Here is a 15,923-nt window from a genome sequence, read left to right as displayed (position 1 = left end):
AAAAGCTGGCATGCATGTAGAGAAAACTGATCTGTAAGGCAAACAATACACTAAGTCAATATTTATACAATGACTTTTCGTTTCATTGTTCCTTATATTGTTCCTTTTAGCTTCTGTGCTGTTTTTGGCTTATGCTTAAATTATATTTGTATTTGCACAGTGCCCCATGAATTCCTCTTATTTTTTGAATTCCTAAAGTTAATACGTCAGATAGAATTAAGCAACGTCTTTTTCATTGAATGTTCGCAAATTTATATATGATCAAGCGTAAAGTGTAAATATTTAACAGCTGTGCCATTATGAACTAATTCCCTCTTGTATTTTTTTATATTTGTCAAACGGTGAAATGGGATATCAGTTATTAAATTCTGCCTGTTCAGCAAGATTGTGCGAATCTCTGACAGACCTGCATTTCCAACCACAATGTCAGTGAAGATAAACCGGAAATGAAGTCGCCCTTTGCGTGTGAGCAATTTCACTATGATTGTATTCCTACGTGTGCCAAATGCAGTATGCTGTCAGTTAGTATGTGTTACTAATGTTGTCGGTATGGAACAGGTGAATAGCAATCGATAAAATAAAAAAAAATAAAAAAATAAACCTTTAGATTCGTTGAAAGTACGAATCGTTATCTGATCTGACTGCACAAAATAAGATTTCGGGAAGATTTATAATTAGGAACCACATTATTTAATAATGGGTTCAATATGGGAAGAGATCTCTCCTTGTTACATTACTGAAAATCGGTATGTAAATTCCTTGGTTTTAGATTGAAGAGCCTTACAAGCCACCTGTGACAAATGCAAATATATATTATTTATTTTGTGCATTGGGAAAGAGCCTATTTGCAGGCTATATAGAAAAGCTCAGGAGGATTATTTAATACCTCGTCTGCTTTATTATGTGCTATTTCCTGTGATGGAATGTAAATGAGACAGCCTGGAAAATAAGACCCTGGTTGCCTTGCCGTACTGCCTGGGGAGACAAGTAACATTTCGGTGGATGGCTTAATTATCAGCAAATTAGCACCAACAGCATAGACAGCAACATCATGGGCCACAGTAAAAGAGATGTTTTTCTAGAAAATGCCAGAGATGGGGTGAAAAGCAATTATTTGTCACTTCTACTGTAAAGGTTGCAGTTTTCAGTTTACTTTAAATGACAAATTTCTCAAAGGGTTAGGAAATTAGCAACTGAATAGGTCACGGTTTTGCAAACAATCAGTTTTTATAACCACCACTCAATTAAGGAATGAAAGCAAGATAGATTTCAACTACATTAATAGTTGAACTGTCCATATCCATTTTCCATTTAAAAAAATGTTATTTTGTTATTGTGTTTCAAGCCTAATAATATTACTTTTGCATTTCTTCCAAATATGTTAGCCATTTCACGCTAAATGCATGATATCCACAAGACAAACATCTAACTCCTTCTACACTCACCCTGACGCAATAGTTATGAGCATTGACAAATACTACAAGTTTGGATCTATTGAATTGTATCTTTTGGTCCTTGCCATATTCCTAATCACACCCTTTTGCCTGTTTCAGCATTATAGCGTGCCATTTTCAACTCCTTACATCCTCAAGTGTATACTTAGCAAAAAGACCAATCCAATAAGCCCACAGAGAGATGGGTATAAAAATTATAGGAACGATTGGTCCCCTTGGACTTATTTGTGATGTAACCTTTATGACTAGATCAGGTGTAACATAGTTTAAAAATTCATACATTAAAACATTCATACGTAGGACTGCAAACAGACAGAGTAGTGAATGTAAAAGTTTATTGACAGCCCTTCTTTCTATTTTTATGAATAACTGCGGAAATAAGAAGGACCACCCCTCCTGTCGGGCTGGGTCTGGCTGCAGCAGGAGCTCCACGGTAGGCCAGGTCAGAAAACAAATATAACGACAGGTGGCTATATCGGACGTTCACTCTCTCTCGGTCCTGCGGGTTGTGAAGAAGTCGAGTGAATGCCTTTCATTAGAATCTCGAAGAAGAGCTACTAGGCGTGCGCAGCACCAAATGTATGCTATGACCATAACATCGCCAGGGTGCAAATTAAAAAATAGCAATACTTGCACTGCATATAAAACGACCCGTTCAAGAGAAGGCGAGATTCTCATAAGATTGTGTAACCATCTTGAGGTCAGATTATTGTTATCTGCCTATTGTGATAGGTTGGTATTTTCAAGGGCAACTCAAACTCAACTCCTGGCAAAAATATTTGAAAAGGGCTGCTGAGATAAAAATAAATAAATCCATGTTGCTTTATTGCTTAATTTTTATAATAATGCATGTAGCACCTTCTTATTTGTATGTGTTATGAGTGAGTGCACGTTTTTGATGTAAAATAGTCCCTCACGTAGTTGCAGGGTGATCTTGTGATAATAGAAAGGAGGGTTATGATGAAGTAATAGGTTATGATGTTTTGTAGTAAAGCTTTAAATATTAAATTTAGGGCCTGATTTATACTTTTTAGCACCGCATTTGTATCATTTTTTGACAGAAAAGCAGCACAAACTTACAAAATTTAATTGAATTTTGTAAATGATGCAAATGGAGCACTAAAAAAGTATGCCCTAAGGGGCATATTTATACTTGTTTTGCGCTGAATTTGCATTATTTCTTTAGACGCACATTCGGTGCAAAACTAACTCCATATTTATACTTTGCCGCTAGACCCATCTAGCGCCAAATTTATGTAGTGTAAGTCATTTTTTCGGATGTGGAAACCTACTTTGCATCAATGAGATGCAAAGTAGGCGTTCCTGTGCAAAAAATGATTCTATGGCCTTAGTGCCATATTTATCCTCCCATGCTAAAATCACGCACGGGAAAGGAGGAGCATCAGAAAATGACTCTAGGCAGGTTAGAGTCATTTTTTTTTACTCTAACCTGCCTAACATCATTTTTTAGTGCAAAACCCCCTTCTGCCATACTGCCAGCCCGACCTGACTAATGGCATTTTTTTTTTTACGCTAGCCTACCCTTTGCACTGGCTTGCACCAGTCCATAAATATGGTGCCCGGCTGGTGCACAGAAATGGTGCAAGCCGGTGCTTCACGTTTTGGTGCAAAACTGCGTTAGTGCAGTTTTGCATGAAAAAGTGTAAATCAAGGCCTAAGGGCCAGATGTATCATTCTTCACAATAGCGATTACCTAATTGAGATTTTTAGCGAATCGCAATAAAGTAATAGCTATTGGAATGTATGAAACTCCAGGAGTATCATACTGCGATTTGCAAGGGCTTGCAAATGGACCTCCCTCATTAATATTCATGAGGTAGGCCACAATTTGCGAGCCATTGCGAATGGCTACAATCACAGGGATGGTGGCTTGCTGGGCTCAGCAGACCACCATGTCTGTGATTGCTTTTCAATAAAGCAATCTTTTTTTTTTTAAATGCAGCCCATTTTCCTTAAAGGAAAACGGGATGCGTTTAAAAATGAAAAATGAAAAGTTTTCTGTTCATTTTTTTAGAGTAGGTAGTGGTGCGTGGGACCATTGCCTACTCTTAAAAATCATTTCCGCATGCATTCACAAAGGGGAAGGGGTCCCTTATGGACCCCTTCCTCTTTGCGATGGGTTACTACCAGTTTGAAATTGGTGGCAACTACAATTGTTTTGCAACCTCATTCTTGGTCACAAAACAATCATACATACCTCTACATTTTGGTATTCGGAAAGGACGCCTTTGACACGCCCCTTCCTAATACTAAATCGGTATGTAGTCCCAAATCCAATTCGCGATTTGGTAAGAAGTTACTGAATCGCAAATTGGACTTGCGACATACCAAAATGCATTATTGGGATCGCACAAATGTTCGATACATCTGGCCCTAAGTGTCTGTCGATGTAGCAGAGCTGTAAGCTGAAATTGTGTTTAGTTAATAAGTGCTTATGTGCGGACAAGTAAAATTGTATATGTTTAAAACACTGTTGTGATAGTGAGACTGGAATAAGGAATAAGGAATTGCTGTTTTTTGGATTATAATAATAAATCACATGATGTAATAACAAATGATGCGCAATAATATTGTGTTGCTGTTACATTAGGTGACACAGCTACAGAAGTGTAGAGGATGAAGTGCAATGCAAAGTGAGATGGCATTCCACCTCATAGATCTGTCCTGGCCCACAGGCTTGTGGACCTGGCCTTTGAGAATGCATAGAGAATAGATATGGCTGTCAATGTTCCATTTGAGAGCTAATTTACTGGATAGCTTACTATGGATACTTGTCATGGACTGGACACTTGGATGATCTATAAAGTCCTTTTCTGGAATGTCTAGAGATAGGGTGAATCCTTCCCGAATTTACATCATAGGAAAATGTACTACTTCATTTTGATTTGGGAAATACCGTTGACATCTTATCATTTTTGGAAGAGTTAGACAAGGAACAAAGACCCCTCTTTATAAAGATGTACAGAGATTGCAGTCAAATGACAATTTTAAACACATAACTAGAGTGAAATAAATGGCGCAGGGAGTGCCAGTGAAAAACAACATTCCCGGAGTTGTTTCATAAGTAATAGTCTTGTGTTAAAATGTGATCATCATGTGTATCAAAGTGATAAGAACGCCGCCCGTCACAAAAAAATATAAGTTCAATGGTAGATCTGAGGTACAATTAGTAAACAATGTTTTGATACACAATTAATTCTGGGCTCATCATTAGGACTCTAGATGAAACATGGGCCCGAAAATTTAGTTGAAGGAACTGAGAATATTGTAACTCCACAGCAGATATTTATGGCAAACTGAGCCCATTGAGATACCCTGGGAATCAACAAGAGAGGCCGTTTTAAGCTATGGTCAAGATGCACTGAAAAATCTGCAGATACAATCAGCCAGAACAGGAACAATGCCCGTCAAGTGAGGAACTAAGCATCATTATCGATTAACTAAATTATATGCCACTGATCAATGTCAAAGCCAGTGATGTACAAAATGAGGGAAGCGAATGTATTGCTGCACTGAACTGGTTGCATCAGCACCAAATGTTAAACCATAAGATTTAAATCGATTGCTTCTATCTGATCCCTCCCTGTGGGGTGGGGGGATAGAGACTCCGTGTCAACATCAATATTCTATGTAAACTATATTTTATTTTCCCATCATAGAATTATTGATATAAAAGGGTTCTTTTATAAGTTGGAAACAACGTGAGTATATCACCACTTCTCAGTTTGACCCGAGCTGGCCTGTGAAAACTGACAAGCTGATGACAAAGTTCGTGTATTGTTTCACAGAGGTACATTTTTGCACAAAACATGTGTGCTTTCAATTTTTCAATCACATATTGTGTGGATTTGCTGAATTGTCTTCTTCTGGATGGATCTGAATCGGAAGCATTTGTTTTTGACACAAAAAATCAAAGAAGTTAATCACATTTTCTGAAGTCTTGAAATTAAAGAAGTTAGTCACATTATTCAGAAGTCTTGTGCTACATTCTGTTTTTAACTATTTTTGAGTTTTAGGACCTATTTTTCGGAATTAAGAACTTTTTTGTACAGGCATTAGGTACAACAATTGCTCATCAGCTACTTAAATTAATACAAATAAATTAATGAGGCATGTCAAAGAATCATACGAATTAACCTGTGAAGCCTGAAAATAAGATGTTCAAATTTATGAGTTTCCTACTTTTCTTTAAACAAAGATTGCTTATATAAATTCTCGGCAACCCAACATGAATCTACACAAGAGACATAAAATAATCCAATTCACAGCTGCAATCAACAAGAGTTATACTTTGTCTAGATGTGAGCATCGCAGTAAAGAACAATGGATAGATTATTTTACTATATTTTAAACTAACAGATCACAATAATCTTTTACATATTAAAATCTTCCTTCTGCAGCGTTTGTAGTAACATCTACTATACTTACAACAATTACAAGCTAAGAAAGCAGTGTCTGTCTCTGTTGAATAAGTAAATCAGCAAGAACAGACACATAGGAAATCATGCACAAGAGGTTACTCTTATCTCACAAAGCAATGCATTATTGAGACACATGGAGCTAAGATTCTAAGAAAAGAAACATAAATAGAACACATAACTACATGTTTTGGTTACTACATATTTGTCAAAAAATATCAAAATGAAAGAAGTAACTAAAACAGAGAAAACTATTGAAATTGATGAGGATCTGAAACAGATATTCAAATAGGAACAGTTGTGCGCATATAAAAATGAACGAAAAATAGAGATATAAACAACAATGATGACTACAAACGCAAACAATGCTTCTTATTCATGCCTCAAATGTGGCCATTGTGTTTTCATTATCAAGTACCTTACGCATATCTTTTAATAAAATATGAAAAGATTACATTTACATAGTTGACCAAATGTTACTCAGAATATTTAATTTACTATAGAATTTGAAATGTGGCTATAGGTAGCATGGAAAATGCAGAAATCCATGTGAGATATATTGAGCACAAGAGGAACATTTTTTTGAGCCGTGCAAGGCACCAGTAACATCCCATTTGTTAAAAAAAATCATACTATCAGTCAACTAAGTTTTTGAATAGTGGCAAAAATGCAGGTGCCATACAGGGGAGGAGGCAGACAAATGTTTTTGGAGCAAATACATTATAATATGCTTCAACCACATGGATTTAATGACAAAAGAGAGAGAACATATTTTCTGTGACATATTACTCAAACGTTTTAACAAAAATAAGGTATGATCTAGGACCATACCAATCAAAAAATCCCATGGTTGGACATGGATGGCAGTGCTTTGCAAATCATTGCAGTTGGCTCACATATTTTATTAGTAGAAGGAATATGAGAAAGAGACATAATCTATTGATAATGAAGACAATGACTGTTGGACTTTTGTTATGCAGGGTCATCCCCAGTCTTTTTTGCCTCCTGCCTCCTAATTTTTTCTGACATGTTGCTGTTGGCTTTTCGACTCTGAGCACTTTACCACTGCTAACCAGTGCTAAAGTGCATATGCTCTCCTGTCTAAATTGTATGTAAGTGGTTTATCCATGATTGGCATATTTGATTTACTAGTAAGTCCCTAGTAAGGTGCACTAGAGGTGCCAGGGCCTGTAAATCAAATGCTACTAGTGGGCCTGCAGCACTGGTTGTGCCACCCACATAAGTAGCTCTGTAATCATGTCTCAGACCTGCCCCTGCAGTGTCTGTATGTGTATTTTTACACTGTAAATTCGACTTGGCAAGTGTACCCACTTGCCAGGCCTAAACCTTCCCTTTCCTTACATGTAAGGCACCCCTAAGGTAGGCCCTAGGTAGCCCCAAGGGCAGGGTGCAGTGTATGGATAAGGTAGGACATATAGTAATGTGGTTTATATGTCCTGACAGTGAAATACTGCCAATTTCGTTTTCACTGTTGCAAGGTCTGTCTCTCTCATAGGATAATATGGGGGCTACCTTTAAATATGATTAAAGTGTAGATTCCCCTAGAGAAGAGATGGACAGGTGGAGTTTGGGATCCCTGAACTCACAATTTAAAACTGCATCTTTTAGTAAAGTTGAATTTGAGATTGTGAGTTTGGAAATGCCACTTTTAGAAAGTGAGCATTTTCTTGCTTAAACCATTCTGTGACTCTGCCTTGTCTGTGGATTCCCTGTCTGGGTCAGTTGACAGTTGGGTTGTTTTTCACCTCACACCAGACAGTGACACAAAGGGAGCTGGGGTGTGATCTGCATTTCCTGATTAGCCATCTCTGCTAGGAGGGAGGGGTGGAGTGGTCACTCTCATCTGAAAGGACTGTGCCTGCCTCTGACAATGCTGTCTCCAGCCCCCTGGTGTGTGTCTGAGGCCTTGCCTGGGCAAGGCAGGATTTCACAAGAAGGTGTGAGTCCCCTTTGAAGAAAGGTGACTTCAAAGACTAAAATGGGTATAAGAAGGGCACCCAAACTTACAAACTTTAGAAACACTTCTGGAATCAAGGGGAACCTCTGCCTGGAGAAGAGCTGATCGCTGAGGAACAAGTGCTGCCCTGCCTGTGACTGTGCTTTGTGGAGCTTTCCTGCAGTGCTGCTTCTGCCAGAGTAAGAGGGCAAAGACTGGACTTTGTGTGCCTTCCATCTTGAAGAAGAAATCTCCAAGGGCTTGATGTAGAGCTTGCCTCCTGTTGTTGAAGTCTCAGGGATAGCAAAGACTTCTTCCTGCCAGCACCTGGAGTCTCTGGAGAGACCCCTACTCTGCTCTGTGGTGCCCTTCCAGTTCCTGGGACCCTGAAAGGAGAGGCTGGCAGCCTAAGGACAAAAATACACGCACCGAGCGCCGTGCGGAGAAAAGATCGACGCGAATCCGATCGCGGCTGAGAAAACGACGCGACGCCGGCTCCGCAGCTGAGAAACGACGCCGCAGGAAACGCGACCGGAGAATCGACGCCCGGAGCAGGAGAAACGACGCGCAGCATCGCTGACGAAGGCTGAGAGATCGCAACCTGCGCCGCGGGACTTTCGGACCGTCGCGTGGCTGGCTTTTTCGACGCGCATCGCCGTGCCGAGCTGTTTTCGACGCATATAACCGTGCAGGGTTATTTTCGACGCACACCGCCCGTGCGGGGTTATTTTTGACGCAAACCAGGTACATTTACACGCTAGCAGCGCTAGTGTGGTGTTACAACTACCTAAAGACTCTTTTTATTTTAAACCTTTAAAAAATCATAACTTGACTTGTGTATGTTGGATTTTTGTCGTTTTGGTCTTGTTTTGTCTAGATAAATATTTCCTATTTTTCTAAACTGGTGTTGTGTCATTTTGTAGTGTTTTCATTAAGTTACTGTGTGTGTTGGTACAAATACTTTACGCCCAGCACTCTGAGGTTAAGCCTACTGCTCTGCCAAGCTACCAAGGGGGTAAGCAGGGGTTAGCTGAGGGTGATTCTCTTTTATCCTAACTAGAGTGAGGGTCCTTGCTTGAACAGGGGGTAACCTGACTGTCAACCAAAGACCCCATTTCTAACATTGGTGACCAGCGGTCGGGATTTGGACTTGTATTTGTACTTGACATACAGTAATTAAGTGACACTACTGTTTTGATCTCAGACCACTACGCGACCACATACTACTTGTTTGGTGATCTTTTGATTTTTCTCTTAAGGACTCTTTTTATTCTACTTCCATGATTTTGCTGATCCCTTGACTGATTCTTTTTACTTCATTGGGAAATTATTTTTTTTCTGCCTTTGGAACTTTGCACTTGTGACCATCATGTCTCAATCTGGAGATGCAACAGCTGGAGCTGTGTTTGAAATGGAGAAACTGAAGGAGTACTCAGTTGCTCAATTGAAACAGTTCCTTAAAGATCTTGACTGTCCCACTGAGAGCTCCACCAGGGAGGGGGAGCTGCAACAGGCACAGAGGGCCGGGGTGACAATCAAGAAGGCTGGAGGGCACACAGAGGAGGAGAATGTGGGTGGGGAAGTGCAGAGGATACACAGTGGTGTAGTGGAGGTACCTGTTACGCCTGGGGGGAGGGTCCCCAGGAGGGATAGCAGGGTGTCACCCAAGGGTCTGACTCCTGAAGAGTTACAGGACAGACGGGCAGACAGGGCTCGCCGATTCAAGGAGTTGGAAGAAAGGAGGAGGGACTTAGAGATTAAAAAAATGATTTATGCTTACGAGCTTAAATTGAAAGAGCTGGAAGTCATGAGGGCTGAGTCCAGCTGGAATGGTGGCAGCAACAATTGTATATCCAGTGATGCTGCAGAAGTGCACATGCCCAGAGAGGTGGTGTCCTACTTGAAGGAGGGAGTTAACACACGCCAGGAGGTTCAGGGGTATGAGGTAGCTCCAGTGATGCACAGGGTCCCTGAGGTGGATTGGGGAACTGGCATGGGGAGTCATATTCCTACTGGTGGGAGGGACACTCTACTGACTCTAGGTGAGAGTGACAGGGAGAGGGGTTCCCCCCAGGTAGAAGTCCTGGTTATGGAGTGTGAAAACATCCCAGAAGAGTGTGGGTTGAGTGTCAGGGACAGTCAGGTACTGTCTCACCAGTCTCAGGAGGGTGATGTGGGGTGCTTTTTCAAAGCAGAGTCACTGGATGGTTGGGTGAAGGGTACTTTGGTTAATTCATGTGAGGGGCTGAGTGATGTAATTGCTGGAGAGCATATGTCTAGTCCTTATTTTCCAGAGCTATGCCAACACCAAGTGGAGTGTGAGTTCTCTGACCCCAGGGAGCTTACAATGGAGGCAGACTTCTGGGTGAGTACCAGAGAGTCTGAAGAGGCATTTGGGGGTGCTCCTGAGAGGAGTGGTCTAGGTAGTTCCCAACCAGGTGAGGTAGGGAAGGATTGTAGTGTCCCAGGCAGGTCCCAGTGTAGGGGGATGGGTGAGGGACCCCATGTCCAGTCTCAGAGGAGAGGGAATGGGGATGGGTTGAGGCCCAAGGTGCCCGAGATCCGGTCCCAGGTCCTGGAGGGTTCCCTGCGGGAACACCAGGAGGGGAGCCTAGCCTGTACCATAGGGCCATCTGTTGAGGGAGACCCCACAGTGTCAGGAGAACTTGGGGGGGCCGCTGTAGCCAGCGTCCCACCAGTTCTGGTGTCTGGCAGTACCACTCCTAGTGAGGGGGTGCAGAAGTCCAGACAGAGGGTTGAGAGGGGGTTGCGGACCCCAGTGGAGAACCTGGAGGGTCAGGGGTCAGCTCTGAGAGCAGAGCCCCCCATGAATGACCTTGGTGAGACCATTTCTGGGTTGGGGGGAATCCAGACTCTGTCAGATGGGCAGAGGTCAGGAGACCTGCGCCAGCCAGACTCTTGTGTGGCCCTTCGGGACAGTGTGTCCCTTGAGGGGGGTAAGTGTGCCCCCCTGGAAGTCCTGGTGTGCCAGGCAATGGTTCAACCGCAGGGTGGTGACTCTGGTTTGAATGATCAGGTTCAGGGGGTAAACTCTGACCTGATGGGGGGTAAGTGTGCTCCCAAGGAAGTCCTGGTGTGCCAGGCAGTGGTTCAACCGCAGGGTGGTGACCCTGGGTTGGATGACCAGGTTCAGAGGGTAAACTCTGACCTGGTAGGGGGTAGGTATGCCCCCCAAGAAGTCCTGGTTTGCCAGGCAGTGATCCAGTCTGTGGGTACAGGCCCTGGATTGGGAGGCCAGGTTAAGGGTGTCCCCCCTGACCTGGAGGAAGGGGCTACTGCTAACAGTGCCCCTACCATGTTGTCTTCTGGGGGGGCCGCTCCTAGTTGGGTGGTTCAGGACCCCAGAAGAGAGGGCAGGGGGAGGGAAGCCTCACCCCTGGCCCTGGTCCAACCTGAAGGTACAGACCCCAGGTTGGAGGATCAGTTGCAGGTTAACATCCCTGCACTGATGGAAGAATTGTGCAGGACTGCTTCTACAAGCACCCTGACAGTTTTTGACTCTGGGGGTGCCGCTTCTGCGGGGAGGGTACAGAGCCCCAGAGGGGAGGACCAGGGTCAGGTTAACATCCCTGACCTGGTGGAAGAGAGAGTGGTCAAAGGGTGCCAGGCACCTGGGGCTACCACCCCCCACTCTCCACAGTCACAGTGGTTAGAGAGGCCTGAGGTCGGGCTCTCATCCCTGACAGTTGTCTGGGGCCACTGTGGCTTGCTGTCCTGGTGGACAGAGTTGCCCCTGGGGGGGGGGAGGACGAGAGTCACACCCCGGGGGTGGAGTGGGCAACACCACTGTGTTGGCCCTGGTGGTACTATCTGCCCATTGCAATACATCTGTGAGCAAAGTAAAGTTAGGTGTTGCACAGATGGTGTCTGTAGATGTGGAGAAGGGTTCCCCATGGGTTAGCTTAGTGGGCCCTGAGAGTATGGACAGAGGGATCCAACTGGAGTCAGGAAGGCGTAGAACTGGAACATGCCCCTGCTGTTGTGGGCCTGGGTCCCTGTTCTATCGCCCCAATCAGGGAAGTACATCAAGGTATTGATTGTTCTCCCCTGGCTTTAGGCTGGTAGGGGGTCGTGTTGGACTTTTGCTTATGCAGGGTCATCCCCAGTCTTTTTTGCCTCCTGCCTCCTAATTTTTTCTGACATGTTGCTGTTGGCTTTTCGACTCTGAGCACTTTACCACTGCTAACCAGTGCTAAAGTGCATATGCTCTCCTGTCTAAATTGTATGTAAGTGGTTTATCCATGATTGGCATATTTGATTTACTAGTAAGTCCCTAGTAAGGTGCACTAGAGGTGCCAGGGCCTGTAAATCAAATGCTACTAGTGGGCCTGCAGCACTGGTTGTGCCACCCACATAAGTAGCTCTGTAATCATGTCTCAGACCTGCCCCTGCAGTGTCTGTATGTGTATTTTTACACTGTAAATTCGACTTGGCAAGTGTACCCACTTGCCAGGCCTAAACCTTCCCTTTCCTTACATGTAAGGCACCCCTAAGGTAGGCCCTAGGTAGCCCCAAGGGCAGGGTGCAGTGTATGGATAAGGTAGGACATATAGTAATGTGGTTTATATGTCCTGACAGTGAAATACTGCCAATTTCGTTTTCACTGTTGCAAGGTCTGTCTCTCTCATAGGATAATATGGGGGCTACCTTTAAATATGATTAAAGTGTAGATTCCCCTAGAGAAGAGATGGACAGGTGGAGTTTGGGATCCCTGAACTCACAATTTAAAACTGCATCTTTTAGTAAAGTTGATTTTGAGATTGTGAGTTTGGAAATGCCACTTTTAGAAAGTGAGCATTTTCTTGCTTAAACCATTCTGTGACTCTGCCTTGTCTGTGGATTCCCTGTCTGGGTCAGTTGACAGTTGGGTTGTTTTTCACCTCACACCAGACAGTGACACAAAGGGAGCTGGGGTGTGATCTGCATTTCCTGATTAGCCATCTCTGCTAGGAGGGAGGGGTGGAGTGGTCACTCTCATCTGAAAGGACTGTGCCTGCCTCTGACAATGCTGTCTCCAGCCCCCTGGTGTGTGTCTGAGGCCTTGCCTGGGCAAGGCAGGATTTCACAAGAAGGTGTGAGTCCCCTTTGAAGAAAGGTGACTTCAAAGACTAAAATGGGTATAAGAAGGGCACCCAAACTTACAAACTTTAGAAACACTTCTGGAATCAAGGGGAACCTCTGCCTGGAGAAGAGCTGATCGCTGAGGAACAAGTGCTGCCCTGCCTGTGACTGTGCTTTGTGGAGCTTTCCTGCAGTGCTGCTTCTGCCAGAGTAAGAGGGCAAAGACTGGACTTTGTGTGCCTTCCATCTTGAAGAAGAAATCTCCAAGGGCTTGATGTAGAGCTTGCCTCCTGTTGTTGAAGTCTCAGGGATAGCAAAGACTTCTTCCTGCCAGCACCTGGAGTCTCTGGAGAGACCCCTACTCTGCTCTGTGGTGCCCTTCCAGTTCCTGGGACCCTGAAAGGAGAGGCTGGCAGCCTAAGGACAAAAATACACGCACCGAGCGCCGTGCGGAGAAAAGATCGACGCGAATCCGATCGCGGCTGAGAAAACGACGCGACGCCGGCTCCGCAGCTGAGAAACGACGCCGCAGGAAACGCGACCGGAGAATCGACGCCCGGAGCAGGAGAAACGACGCGCAGCATCGCTGACGAAGGCTGAGAGATCGCAACCTGCGCCGCGGGACTTTCGGACCGTCGCGTGGCTGGCTTTTTCGACGCGCATCGCCGTGCCGAGCTGTTTTCGACGCATATAACCGTGCAGGGTTATTTTCGACGCACACCGCCCGTGCGGGGTTATTTTTGACGCAAACCAGGTACATTTACACGCTAGCAGCGCTAGTGTGGTGTTACAACTACCTAAAGACTCTTTTTATTTTAAACCTTTAAAAAATCATAACTTGACTTGTGTATGTTGGATTTTTGTCGTTTTGGTCTTGTTTTGTCTAGATAAATATTTCCTATTTTTCTAAACTGGTGTTGTGTCATTTTGTAGTGTTTTCATTAAGTTACTGTGTGTGTTGGTACAAATACTTTACGCCCAGCACTCTGAGGTTAAGCCTACTGCTCTGCCAAGCTACCAAGGGGGTAAGCAGGGGTTAGCTGAGGGTGATTCTCTTTTATCCTAACTAGAGTGAGGGTCCTTGCTTGAACAGGGGGTAACCTGACTGTCAACCAAAGACCCCATTTCTAACAATGACATATGCACAGTCCGTTAAAAGTACTTAAATTTAATTTTCAGTAAAAGTTAAAGGATGAACACCGTAATGGGAAATATGTGCACACAACATGGTACTAGGGTAGAAACTGTACTAAAGTTGTACAGAGGCAATATATGAAGCCTATTCATGTGTAAGCAATATCACAGAGACAAAACACAATAGAAAAAAGGTGACTCTAGATGTTACTCAAAAGCAAACAGAGGTGGAAAAGCCAGAAGACTAGCAATGTTAGATAGGCAGCAATAGAATAAAAAAAGCTAATGATGATCACCGGGGCACACAGCAGATGCAATGTGATATCTGCACATGGATAATAAATGGAAATAACAATACAGTGGGGAAATCATAGAAAGCGATCCTCAGAAAGAGAAGAGAAACACTTTTTACCTGTAGTATTTTGAATGTTTCCTTACAGACTTGTTTACAGAACTTGTGTAGCTCATTGGAGAGATAGAATTTAGGATGCAAATAGAGGCAATAAAAGGTGGAACATTACACAGCCTTTAAACACATGTGGCACTGCTGTGAAGACGGTGCTTACATGCAAGACAAGGAAGTAATAAGTATGAACATTCATAAATGAACCAGAGAGTTTGTGATTTTTCTATGAAAATGTTAATGTACACTTATGGTCTAGTTCACAGTTTTTTCTATAAATAATTTACCTTCTAATGAAGCACCCAAGGGGTTTGGAATGACCTAAATAAGAACATTGCTAATGAAAGAGTCTTTAAACATAGGTGCAAATAAATATGAGTACAAAAAGACTAAAACAAAAAGAGAAATGAATCAAAATATATTTAAGTCAGAAATTAATGAAATTAAAACCTGTATAAACTATATCAAGAGAGCATGAATAAAGGTTTCTCTAAAGAAATAAAAGGTGAGGTGGTAAGTGCATCACAAATCTGTAGTAGGGCACTCCAATCAGATATACAGCTGATATCAGGTAGCCAGTTCTGAGACACAGAAATGAAATTATCGGAAAGATGTAGGTACCAAACCAAAGTCTATATGGAAATGAAAGTTATGCAATTAGGCTGTCTTTACATTAGAATATACTATAAATGCACCCCTAATTTGGAGCTAGCATATGCAGTACACATATTACCTCTCAGGTGACAGTGAAATAAACAAGACATGTTGTGAGGGCTGAATAGGATGTTGCCAATAACAGAAGAAGCAGGGCATGGGGCTGTAGCTCACGAGGTTAATGATATAAGATAGTGGAATTGGTAACTAATAGTTACTTTTTCACTCATCGAGCCTCAAATCATACAGTCAGGAGCCACCATAGGTGAAAAAGCAGCAACAAAGACAACATGTGGTGGATCGTCTAATGCTCGTGTTACACCGGTGTTTCCTACAACATACTGGCAGCTCATTGATCTAACACCAAACATAAATTAAGCCCTACATATTCAAAGTGTATGTGTTTAATATTAAATGTAATGGTTACTAGTGGATGAATAGTTCTAGTTAGTGAATGAAAGAACTACAAAACTAATTTATGCAGTGCTTAATTTGTGCTTGTTGTTCCTGGTGCGGAGCACCGGCACTTATTTTTGAGGGACGGCACTTATTTTTTTGCCTCAACCATTTACTGTGAGCAAAAGACATATGGGAAAAATGGAGGAATAGGAGAAAGCAGAAAGCTTAAGAGTGAGCTGAAGGGGCATGCAGTGGCTGTAAATGGATTGAGGAGGCCTGAGGTGGCTTCAGAATTATGCTGCCTCAGTATTCCATGTTCGCACCTTTATTTGCAGTAGCCAAGAGGAGGGTTTTGGACACCGGCACGTTTTTATTTACAAATTAAGCACTGAATTAATGGG

Source organism: Pleurodeles waltl, chromosome 5, assembly GCF_031143425.1.
Source record: "Pleurodeles waltl isolate 20211129_DDA chromosome 5, aPleWal1.hap1.20221129, whole genome shotgun sequence".
In the NCBI taxonomy this organism is placed as follows: domain Eukaryota; kingdom Metazoa; phylum Chordata; class Amphibia; order Caudata; family Salamandridae; genus Pleurodeles; species Pleurodeles waltl.
Note: the sequence above shows the minus strand (reverse complement) of the source record.